We start from the raw sequence: 13,197 nt of genomic DNA, 5'->3' as shown, positions 1-13,197 counted from the left end.
AAATGATAAGGAAATGGATCATTTCACGTTGTCAGAAACTGGGAAGTAGGAGCCTCAGGTCTGTTTCTGTGTGATTGTCTTAGATTGGTCCTCCTCTATGTGAAGTTTTCCTTGAGGGTGGTAGAAAGATGCTGCCGGGTCCCAGCCTCCTGTGCAGCTTGAACAGTGTCCAGATGAACAATCTTCTGTCTCTTAGGAGCAGGAAGCCCTCCTGACTGGCTTACTCTCCTACTTCATTGCCCAGAATTTTATCACATGTTCATTCCTAAACTAATCAATGGCGGGGAGTCATTGGCCATTAGCATGACTGGTTTAGGTAAAATGGAGTACATCACCTGGAACTACCAAGTAGGGGTGGGGCAGCTTCCCTGAAGTGCTTGAGGCTTGGTAAAAGTTGACATCTGAATAAAATCAAGTTGCAGTTAAGAAGCTGGTGGAGGAAGCAGTGTTATAAATGTTAGTTAGCCAGCCAAATTCACTAAGTCAGAGTGGCATTTTAGACCTGATGGATAATTTCCCCCAGGTGAGCAAAAGGAAGGCTGAGGTGTGATATATGTATCTGTTGGATCATGGGGTTTTTTAATCCATGTCTCAGCACAATAAAAACAGTGGGTATAGATTATTTAATGCTGGAAACTCCCACTTAATACGAAGATAGAACTTGTCTTGAAAAAATTTAGCAGTATGTACAATCAATGTGCTTTGTAAGTTAGCAATTGTAACTAACAACAGAAATAAAGCATTTAATAACCTGTGTCCCAAGTTCAAAATATTATCAATGGAAAGAATTAATTAGCTGAAGTCATCTGAATACATTTTATAATTTGTTTTCCTCTAATTTGATTTGACATTTATATTAAACCCAGATTTTGAAAAAAAAATGTTTTTGATGCTACTTGGCATATCTTTGTACTACATTATGTGTTGCTGTAGAATTTACAAGATCAACATTTAGATGTCACCAGAGAGACATATATCCTTGTACTGTGATAGACATTATCAGGCACTCCCAAAGTAGCAGCAGCTATTTACATTGAACTTAAATAGACAACTATGGAAATGTCAGGAAGCAGTACATTTTTGGAAGTTGGAAACATTGAAGAGAATTAGGCTTTTCATTTTTGATTTGCATCAAGTGACCAAAAAGTGTCTTTTGTGTTAGAATGAGTCTGTATGGGCAGAACAAAGACCAGGTAGTTAGAAATCTTCACACCATGCATCCCAAACCTTTAGAGCATCATGAAAACAACTTAGGGGCTCATCCCCACCATTCTTTTTACCTTCTATTATTTAGTTTAAAAAAAAACACAGAAAATATGAAAGCATTATACATAGCTAGGGTAAGAGTAGATTCATGTCATTTGAACTTAATTTTGTATTATGAAAAAGTTCAAGCATGTACAAAAGTAGAGAGAATAGTATAATGAACCCACATATGTTCATCACCCAGATCCAACAGTTGTCAAGATTTGTGCCATACCAGTTTCATCTCTTTTTTGGCCGATGATATTTTAAAATGAATCCCAGACATTACTTCATTTTACTCTCATATATTTCAGGAGGGTTCCCTTGTCTCCACATCCTCTCCAGCATTTATTGTTTGTAGATGTTTTTGGTGATGGCCCTTCTGACCGATGTGAGGTGATACTTCACTGTAGTTTTGATTTGCATTTCTCTGATAGTGACGTTGAGGATCTTTCCACGTGCTTTTTGGCCATCTGTATGTCTTCTTTGGAGAAATGTTATTTAGATCTTCTGCCTAGTTTTTTGATTGGGTTGTTTGTTTTTTTGATATTGAGCTGCATGAGTTTTTTGCATTTTTTGTGGACTAATCCCTTGTTGGTCGCTTCGTTTGCAAATATTTTCTCCCATTCTGTGGGTTGTCTTTTTGTTTTGTTTTTGGTTTCCTTTGCTGTGCAAAAGCTTTTAAGTTTAATTAAGTCCCATTTGTTTATTTTTGTTTTTATTTTCATTACTCTAGGAGGTGGGTCAGAAAAGATACTGCTGCGATTTATGTCAGAGAGTGTTCTGCCTATGTTTTCCTCTAAGAGTTTTATAGTAACCGGCCTAACACTTAGGTCTTTAATCCATTTTGAGTTTATTTTTGTGTATGGTGTTAGAGAGTGTTCTAATTTCATTCTTTTACATGTAGCTGTCCAGTTTTCCCAGCACCACTTGTTGAAGAGACTTCATTGTATATTCTTGTCTCCTTTGTCATAGATTAGTTGACAATAGGTCCCAATGAGCTCTTTTTTTAAAAAAATATTTTTGCATTTGGTTTATTTGAAACCTAAAACTTTTATTTATGTGTCTATATATCTGTGGTAACTCACAATGCAAAGTAAATTTCTTAATGTGGGTTGCAGTTAAAAACATTCTGGAAAGTTATTGTCGAGGTCGTTGACAGATTTTTGTTGGGAACTCGAGCAAACTTTTTCTTCTTGTAGACAGGCAGTTTCTATAGATGCCAAAAGATAGCATAAAGTTAAAATTTCTGCCATCAATTGCTTGTTTCTTCTATGTGGAGCTATGAAAATGCTTTGGCTCTTTTTTTTTTTCTTCTTCTCCCAAATGAGGTATCAGAATTTTCTTAGTTTATGAATACACAAGCTATTCATTCAAAGAGGCTGTTGATTTGATTGTTTGCAGGACTTCATTAAGTAACTCAGGCTAGAGGAGATGCAGCCTAAGGTTTGCAGTCTTATTCTTAAGCAATGGATTTAGAGCCTTGTTTGCCACTAAAAAAAAAAAAAAAAAAAATTATTTGGGGCAAGGCCAAGTGTTTAGTTATGTGATATATTTATATTCTGTTCATCTTTCTCCAGGTCAAGAAATTAGGAAACAGCAAGAAACAGTTTTTTTTTTTCCAGCTATTGTGTTCTCAGAAGTCAATTGAAATATTAGCATTCTACCTTTCCGGCCACAGGACCTTCACATGTGCTGTTGCATTTATCAAGAGGAATTAACTTCCTTTCCCACTGCTGCTTCTCCTAGTTTTTTTTTTTTTCTTTTCTTCCTTTAAATCTCAGTCTCCCCTTTCCCAGAAAAACCTTCCATGACCTTCGTAAGTCATATTCCCCCATTATGTGCTTAAACCACTGTGGGCCATTCTTTTGTAGAACTTATTAGTGTTGCGGGTTTACATTTCTCTGTTGCAGTAATCCATCTAATATTTCTTTCCCTTCCTCATCTGTCAATTCCGTGAGAGTGGGAGTTGTCCTTGCTCATCACGGTAGTCTGAGAACCTAACACAGTTGAGCTCAACACAGGTTTGATGGGTGAATGACATGCTGACTAATGGACTGAATGCTGTCACCATAAAGCAGTTAATTATGCAGGCTGAAAACATCTTTATAATTAAGCATCCTTGTCTTTCAACTTTTGGTTTTTTTCTTGGAATTTCAAAGAAATAGGGCAGGGGTGATTTAACAGGTGCCATACTCAACCTCTGTTGTTTTTTATGATGCCTGAAAGAATATAATGATTAAAAAAAATAAAAGAATATACCCGGAAGTGCTGGTGTTTGTAGCTGGCGTGATGGCTTCAAGGTTACTCCACGGAGCTGGAGCGCTGGCCGCGCAGGCCCTGAGGGCCCGCGGTCCCAGTGGAGTCTCCGTGGTGCGCTCTATGGCGTCTGGAGGTGGTGTTCCTACTGATGATGAGCAGGCCACTGGGCTGGAGAGGGAGGTCATGCTGGCTGCACGCAAGGGACTGGACCCGTACAATATGCTCGCCCCAAAGGCAGCCTCAGGTACCAAGGAAGACCCTAATTTAGTCCCCTCCATCACCATTAAGTGGATAGTGGGCTGCATCTGTGAAGAAGACAACAGTGCTGTCATCTGGTTCTGGCTGCATAAGGGTGAGGCCCAGCGATGCCCTAGCTGTGGAACCCATTACAAGCTGGTGCCCCACCAGCTGGCCCACTGAGCCCCTGCACTAACTCACTCAAAATGTGATGTAAAGTTTCTTCTTTCCAGTAAAGACTAGCCATTACATTGGCTTCTCCTTCCATAAAAAAAAAAAAAAAAAAGAATATAATGATTTTAGCAGGGCAACTTCTGTATATTGTGAAAGGGATTTATAGACAATGACTGTTTGGCAAGGCTGCAAGGGAATGTAATGATTTCAAATACATTTTAAAAATGTGTAAGGTCAATCCCAGTCATTGAAGAATTTCCCATAGTTCTCAAAGCTACAAATTATACTAGAGAAATGGATGAAGGGTGTGGAATCATTGGATAAAGTCCATGAGATTTAGCCTGGTACACAAGCCTGTTCACAGCTTGCCCCAGGCAGCCTCTCTAGTCTCAATTACTGCCACTACTTGCCTCAATCTTACTGCTCCAACAAAATAAACTTAATTGTTCTTAAAATATGCCAAACAATTTCAGGTTTTCTGCTGGTAGTTCCAGTCTGAACACCAACCCTATCCCAATTCACTCAGCTAATTTCCTTATATATACTTTAAAAAGCATATGTTCTTTTTGTAAATTGCCTGTGAAATAGTAAAGTGTTACATAAAAAGATGAGATCCCCTTGGGCAATTTACTTGCTTTTGTGCCCTCCAACATACAAAAACATTATTTCCTTGTGAGACATGTAGTCATCCCTGTGTGTACACGTTTTGAATAGAAATGATATAGTGAATAATGCTGCGTACAGCCTTTTTCACTTAAAAGTGTGTCTTGGAGAGGTATTGATGTTGGTATATGCAGCGCTCTCTCGTGCCTTTTAACGGTTGCATATTATCCCATTATCTAATAGATAGTGAACTTTTTTCCATTTCTCTGCTGAGGATATCCAAGTTGTTCCTCATCTTTCTAATACTACAAACCAAGCTTCAGGAAGCATTCTTGTATATGTCTCATTGTCCAGCTGTGTGACTGTTTCTCTAGAATATAAATGGAAATGTTGGATCATAGGGTGTGTGAATTTGGGGGTTTTATAGATACTGCAGAATTGCCCTGCCAAGTGACGGCACCTCCGTACACTCATACCAGCAGCATGTGAGAGAACATTTTCCCCGTATTTTTACCAACACTTCATGATATCAAACTGTTAAGTTTTCCAATCAGATGGGTGAGAAATGGTATCTTGCTGTAATCCACATTTCCAGAATTATTGTTGAGACTTGGCCTTATTTCCTACCTTGGGTGGTGGTTGTCATTTCCTCTTCGGTGCCTCTTTTACTTCCGGTTGCCCTGTCCGGCTGCTTGTTTGGGCCCTGATTCACTGCTGTGGCTTCTCAGCTTCTCTGCTCTCTGTTTCTGGCTCGTTGCTGGTTTTTCCTCTTGTTTTTGAGCAGGGTTATAGAGATATTAACTTCTTTCTCTTTCAATTTCTTCAAATAATATTCCTCAAGTGCCTGCTAGGTATCAGGCATGCAGTAGGGGCCGATGATAGGGTGGTGACAAGACAGAGTCTCTGCCATCGTGGAGCTTGCATTGCAGTGGGAGAAAGAGACAACGTATAAAGGGTATGTAGTACAGTGTCATGTCCGGTGAAGATAAGGCAGACAAGGTGATGAAGATTATGGGCATAAGGGAGGGAGAGTCTTATTTCGGAGCCGGTGGTCGGGAAGGCCTCTAATAGGAGGTGAGATTTGAACAAAGACCTGAATGAAGTTAGGGAGAGAAGCGCCTTCCCAGGAGATGCATCATCAGCAAGTGCAGAAGCACTGAGGTGGGAATAAGGATTGGGAAGGAAGTTGGTGTGGCTGGAGCTTAGAGGTCAATAAGCAGAATGTAGGAAATGAAGTTGAAAAGGTAGCCGGGATCCAGATCATGAAGGACTTTGAGGTCCATGATAAAGGTTTTAAAATTTTATTTCCAGGGTTAAGCCTTGGAGGTTTGCGGCTGGGACAGTGTCACTTAGATGACTCTGGTTAGTGGAAAGGGGGACAAGTGTGGGAGTGTGGAGAACAGTCAGGTGGGTATTGCAGTAGTCAAGGCGAGGGTGTCCGGGATCATGGTGACAGAGGCAGTGAGAAGTCAGATTTGGTACATATTTTGAAGGTGGGGCTAGCATGACTTGCTACTGGATTATCTGTACGTGTGGTAGGAGGGGAAGAAGAAGAGTTGGGGGTGACTCCAAGAGTTTGGCCTAAGCTACTGGAGGGCTAGTGATGGTGCTTCCAGAGGTGGTAGAGAAGACCGTGGGGAGAGCAGGTTTGAGGGGAGAAATCTAGAGCTCTGTTTGGGCATGTTAAATTTGACATGCTTATTAGATATCCAAGTGTTGAGTGGCATTAACTACAAAAAATCAGAACCGAGAATATGTATTTGGGAGTTGTCCCCTTAAGGGAGCATATTTAATGCCACAGACTGGGTGTTATCCCTGAAGGAATAGCTAGAGAGGAAAATAGGATCAAAGACAGAGCTGAGGGCCACTCCAGCATCTAGGAGGCAGGGACTCGGAAGGAGAAGCCAGTAGACAGGATCGTCAGGGCTCTGGAGACCAAGAATGAGGGAGTGACTGTGTCATATGCTGTCAAAGGATTAAGAAAGATGTGTACTCAGGGCAACACGTTGGACTTAGTAAGACCCAAGACTTTGGTGACTTCTACTTGAGAAGTCTCAGTGGAGAGAGCTGGGGAGAAAATCAGGTGAGGAAGTGGAGATTCCCCTCATTTATAAAGGTTGGGTATAGTGAGAGAGCTGTCACTATTGCTTCTCTTCTCTTGAAGTTGGAAGTGTCTTGGCTAATTTTGTTTCTTCTACTCAGAGCTGCTTAGAATGCAGCACTGGTTTCTTTCTCTCTCCCAGCTCCCTTAGCTCCCCATGGCCATCACCCCCACTTCGCAGACTGTGTTCGAAGTCCTACCTTGGTCTTCTTATAACTCTGCACTTTGTCTCTGCAGCTGACTCCCCCGCAGACAAGAGGCTCTGGGGCAGCTGCATTGTTGATCTCCATCCATAATTCCTAGGTCATTCTGGGTCTCAGTAATAAATATTTGTTGAACTTCACTTCCAATTCCATTTTAAAAGGGAGGATGGGATAAAGGAGGCTTTGCTCTCATTAGACGAGAGTCTGAATTTGATGAGCATTGTAGGAGAATGGATGAAGAAAATAAGCTCTATTAGATGAGCAGGCAACTACATAGTTGATACAAAAAATAGCACCATTCCTCATGACATTGGTGTTGCCATAACAGCAGAGTAGGACACTTCAAGGATCTGGTGTATCTGTTTGTTTGGGGTTTTTTTTTAAGTTAATTTTGAATGAAGGTTAATACAAAGGTCTTGCTCAGAGCCTTTCACTGGTGAGTGACAATGATGTTAATTCCATTTTGGACTCAGCCTATTAGGTTTATGAAGTCGAAATACATGCTTTGTGAAGCAAAGTCCTAGTTTTAATATCGATGGAACATATTTACTGAACATCTAATATCTCCTGGGCATCGTCTTTGGACTTGAGATTCTAGAAATGAACATGCGTCTAAATACAACTCTGAGGATAAAACAATATTCTCCTCTGCTCTTAAAAACTTTCACTTACCTTCTGAAGTATTGTGTTAGAAGTAAAATATGAAATGTCCATTAGCTATTTAAGTTTCCCCCCAAATTCAGTAATTATTCTCTTCATTGTTAAATATTAGAGTGGATTTAAAAAAATGCTTATAAGGCTACTTGATTCAGGGAATTGCAGTGGCTCTGAGGAATTGTCTACTTCAATACTCTTCAGTAAAATATAATGCAAGACCCATATGGAACTTTGAATTTTCTAGCAGTTACTTTAGAGAAAGTAAAAAGAAACAAGTGGAATTAATTTTAATAATGTATTTAACCCAATATGTTGAAAATACCATTTCAATATGTTATCAGTATGAAAATTATTAACAAGCTCCATCCTTTTGTTCATACAGTCTTTGAGATCCAATGTGTATTTTACACTTATAGCACATCTCCATTTGGATGCTAATTTTGCTTGGAAATACTTGATTTCTATTTAGATTTCATAAAACTTACAGTTGAAAGTTGCTATAAACATACTTAAAATTTTTTCCGATAATGAAATGAAATAAAAATTTAGCTTCTCAGGGGCACTAGCTCCATTTTAAATGCTCAATGGCCACATGTGGTTAGTGGCTGCCATACTGTACAGTGCAGGCATAGAACATTTCCACCATTGCAGAAAGCTCTGTTGTACCACGCAGGTCTGATTCAACCTGCTGAGGAAACTTAGTGGCAGACCTGGGACTAGAATGTTGTTTGTAAGGAGTTTCATAGACATCAAACCACCACTGGGAACACCAACCTTTCAAAAGACAGACGGTCAGATGGATATGAACACATGGAGAATAAGGCATTGTTTAACTATTGATAGAGAAGGTTTCTAGGAGGAGTTAACCTGCCTTTCTCTGCTTGATTCTCACAAATAACAAGATTTAAATCAAAGCGCTCACACATTGGAAGTATTTAGGTTACGTATAGAGAGGATTATTTTTTATTGCAGCAACATATACATAACATAAAATTTACCATTTTAACCTTTTTTTTTTTAAAAAAGTGGGCATTTCAGTGGCATTCAGCACATTCACATTGTTGTGAAACCATCATCACCATGTCTCTCTGGAAATTTTTCATCTTCCCAAACTGAAACTCTGTCCCTTTAAACACTAACTCCCCATCTCCCTGGCAACCGCCATTCTACTTTATGTCTCCGTGAATTTGGTTACTCTAGGTACCTTATATAAGTGAAATCATACAATAATTGTCCTTTTCTGTCTGGTTTATTTCACTTAACATAATGTCTTCAAGGTTCATCCATGTCGTAGCATGTGTCAGAATTTCCTTCCCAAATAATACTCTATTTTATGGATAAACCACATTTCAAAATTAAGATATAATTAACTTAGAACATTGTGTAAATTTAGGGTGTGCATGTCAAGTCGATACATTTAAATATTGCCTTATGAGCACCTCTGTAGCTTTAGTTAACGACTTTATCATGTCACATAACTATCACTTCTTTTTTTGTGTGGTGAGAACATTTGAGATCTAGGCTCTTAGCAATTTTGAAGTATTTAGTACTATATTGTGGACTATAATCAATATGCTCTGCATTAGATCTCCAGAACTCACTCATCCATCAGTTGCAAATTTGTCCTCTTTCACATCTCCCCAATTCCCGCACTCCCCTGCCTCTGATAACCACCATATTTTACTCTGTTTCTATGAGTTTGGCTTTTTAAAGATCTCACATAGAAGTGATATCATACAGTATTTGTCTTTCTCTGTCTGACTTACCTCACTAAGCATAATGCCCTCATGGTCTATTCATGTTGTCACAAATGGCAGGATTTCCTTCCTTCTTACGGCTGAATAATATTCTAGTGTATACATGCCACATTTTCTTTATCCCTTCATCTGTTGGTAGGCACTTAGGTTGTTTCCTATCTTGGTTATTGTGAATAATGCTGCAGTGAACATGAGAGTGTAGATATCTTTTTGATATTCTGTTTTCATTTCCTTTGGCCATGTATCCAGAAGTGGGATTGCTGGATCTTATGGTGGTTGTACTTTTAATGTGGGGGAACCTCCAAACTGTTTTCCATAGTGGCTGAACCAACTTACATTCTCACCAACAGTCTACAAGGGTTCCCTTTTCTCTACATTCTCGCCAACATTTGTTTTTTCTTGTTTTCTTGATAATAGCCCTTCTAACAGATGTGCAGCAATATCTCATTTTTGGTTTTGATTCTCTCATGACTAGTGATGTTGAGCACCTTTTCATGTACTTGTTGACCATTTGAATATTTTCTTTGGAAAAATGTCTATTCAATTCCTCTGTCCATTTTTTAAAATGGCATTACTTGTTTTTGTTGTTGGTGTTGTTATTGAGTGGTATGAGTTCTTTATTTTGGATATTAACCCCTTATCCATTATATGGTCTGCAAATATTTTCTCCCATTCCATAGGTTGCCCTTTCATTTTATTTACTGTTTCTTTTGCTGTGCAGAAGGTTTTTAGTTTGATGTAGTCACACTTGTTTTTTTGCTTTTGTTGCTTGGGCTTTTGGTGTTGTATCCAAAAAATCATTGCCAAGACCGTGTCAAGGAGATTTTTCCTTATGTTTTCTTCTAGGAGTTTTACCTTATCAGGTCTTTTTTTTTTTTTTTTTTTTTAAACATCTTTATTGGGGTATAATTGCTTTACAATGGTGTGTTAGTTTCTGCTTTATAACAAAGTGAATCAGTCGTACATAAACATATGTTCCCATATGTCTCCCTCCCTCCCACCCTCCCTATCCCACCCCTCAGGTCTTACATTTAGGTCTTTAATCCATTTTGAGTTAATTTTTGTGACTGGTGTAAGATTGAGGTCCAATTTCATTTTTCTGCATGTGGTTATCCAGTTTGCTCAACACCATTTGCTGAAGAGACTATCCTTTCCCCATGAGTGTTTGTGGCTCCCCTGTGAAATGTTAGTTGACTGTATATGTGGGGATTTATTTCTGGGCACTGGATTCTGTTTCTTTGGTCTATGTGTCTACTTTTATGCCAGTATTATACTGTTTGAATTACTATAGCTTTGTAGTATAGTTTGAAATCAGGAAGTGTGATGCTCTGGCTTTATTTTTCTTTCTCAGGATTGCTTTGGCTATTTGGGGTCTTTTGTGGTTCCATAAAAACTTTAGGGTTGTTTGCTCTATTTCTGTGAAAAATGCCACTGGAATTTTGATAGGGATTGCATTGAGTCTGTAGATGGTTTTGGGTAGTATGGACATTTTAACAATATTAATTTTTCTAATGCATGAACATGGGATATCTTTCCATTTATTTGTGTCTTGTTCAGTTTCTTTCACCAAGATCTTGTAGTTTTCACTGTTCAATCTTTTATTTCCTTGGTTAAATTTATTCCTCAGTATTTTATTGTTTTTGATGCTGTTGTAAATGGGATAATCTTTATTTCTTTTTCAGATAATTCATTGCTAGTGTATAGCAATGCAACTGTTTTTTTTTTTTTTTTTTTTTGGCTGCGTTGGGTCTTGCTGCATGAGGACTTTCTCTAGTTGCGGGAGCAGGGGCTACTCTTCGTTGCGGTGCGCAGGCTTCTCATTGTGGTGGCTTGTCTTGTGGAGCATGGGCTCTAGGGTGCGCAGGCTTCAGTAGTTGTGGCACACGGGCTCAGTAGTTGTGGCACATGGGCTCAGTAGTTGTGGCTCGCAGGCTCAGTAGTTGTGGCGCACGGGCTTAGTTGCTCCGTGGCATGTGGGATCTTCCCCGACCAGGGCTCGAACCCGTGTCCCCCGCATTGGCAGGCGGATTCTTAACCACTGCGCCACCAGGGAAGTCCCTGTGTGTTGATTTTTATATCCTGCATTTATTGATTACTGAATTCATAGATTAGTTCTAATGGCTTTTTGGTTGAGTCTTTAGGAATATATATATATATAATATATATATATATATTTTGTATATATATGATATTTTTAATCATATCATCTACAAAGAAGGACAGTTTTACTTATTCCTTTCTGATTTGGATGCCTTTTATTTTTTGTCTTGCCTCATTGCTCTAGCTAGGACTTCCAGTACTATGTTGAATTAGAATGGTAAGAGTGGGCATTCTTTTCTTGTTCCTGATCTTAGACAAAAAGCTTTTGATCTTTCACCATTGAGTATGATGTTAGCTGTGGGTGTATCATATATGGCCTTTATTATGTTGAGCGGTTTTCCTTCTATACTCAATTTGTTGAGGATTTTTAATCATGAAAGGATGTTGTATTTTGTAAAATGCTTTTTCTGCATCTACTGAGATGATCATATGGTTTTTATCTTTCGTTCCATTAATGCGGTATTGATATATCACATTTATTGATGTGTTTGAAGAACCGTCCCTGTATCCCAGGGATAAATCCCACTTGGTCAGGGTGTATAATCCTTTTAATGTGTTGTTGAATTCAGTTTGCTAATACTTTATTGAGAATTTTTGCATTTATATTCATCAGGCATATTGGTCTGTAGTTTTATTGTTGTTGTTGGTTTGTTTGTAGTGTCCTTATCTGGCTTTGATATCAGGGTAATGCTGGCCTTGTAAAAATGAGTTTGGGAATGTTTCCTCCTCTTATATTTTTTGGAAGAGTTTGAGAGGGAGTGACCTTAATTCTTATTTAAATATGTGGTGGAATTCACTCACCAGTGAAGCCATCTGGCCCTGGGCTTTTCTATGTTGGGAGGTTTTTGATTACTGATTCAGTTTCCTTATTGGTAGGAAGTCAATAAGATCTAACGAATGAATGAATGATGCTCAAATGTTATCCACCTTTGTGTTTACTGGATATCCTTTTAAAAGGCTCTAGATTAGGCTTCTTTTGAATAACTCAGTATTTGTTTTCCTGGGGTAGAGTGTTCTAGTACAATGATACGTTTATAAGTGTTACAGACCTTATAAATGGACGGAGACAAGGTATAAAAAATAATGATATTGTATTGGGAGGTGAAAGAAGGCAGAGATAGACTATAGACAAAATTATAAACGGAAACTTGTCTCCTTCTAATTTGACTGTATTGTCTGTAAAGTGGTATTGTGTAAAACATCAGAAAAATTTCTGCATTGATAACCTAGACTTATTAAGGAGTAATAAAAAATCCTTTGACTATAACAGCGGAGCTTAAATGGGCCAGTTATCATCAAAATGAGAGAAACAAACTAAATCATCCCTATTTTCTAAAATAACACTTCATTGTCCCTTCTGTGCAACTATTTATTGATTTGTACTGTGGTCAGGCTACTACTTTAGCAGTCTCTGTCTTTGTCTGAGACACAAATTAGGGTTTTTAAGATAGCAAGGACTTCAAAACATTATTACAATGTAGGGGACCCAGTCCTTTCTCTTGTAAGCAAGGAAACCTGACTCTGAGAAGTAAGATGATGTCCGGAAGCAGTTTTTTAGCCTCTGTCTTTGTTGGACTCGTTTTCCTTGTCTTGGATTTTAGTAAGGATATAAGCTCAGTTCCAGTTAGAAAGCGGGATCACAATGCCAGGTGTCAAATCCACAAATCAATCCTGTCGTTAATTGCTGAAGTTTGACATGTGCTCATGTTTGTCCCAGAAAACTCTAAGCATTCTCTTATTAGCAATAGAGAATTAAATTTCCTACGTAGACAAATTAACTTCTGAATTATATGGGAAACAAACAAAAACACCACCAGAGAGAGAGAGACACTTTCTTATTCCATCTTAAAGTTTTCTC

General features: G+C 38.6%; 1 pseudogene; it reads left to right on the top strand.

Moving 5' to 3' along the window:
* The first annotated feature begins 3,512 nt into the window (after positions 1-3,512).
* LOC137233123 (cytochrome c oxidase subunit 5B, mitochondrial pseudogene) lies at positions 3,513-3,993 on the top strand (annotated as a pseudogene).
* The last annotated feature ends 9,204 nt before the right edge of the window (positions 3,994-13,197 follow it).

This window comes from Pseudorca crassidens, chromosome 10 (assembly GCF_039906515.1).
Source record: "Pseudorca crassidens isolate mPseCra1 chromosome 10, mPseCra1.hap1, whole genome shotgun sequence".
In the NCBI taxonomy this organism is placed as follows: Eukaryota; Metazoa; Chordata; class Mammalia; order Artiodactyla; family Delphinidae; genus Pseudorca; species Pseudorca crassidens.
The sequence above is the reverse complement of the archived record's forward strand: the minus strand, read 5'-3'. Positions and strand labels throughout refer to the sequence as shown.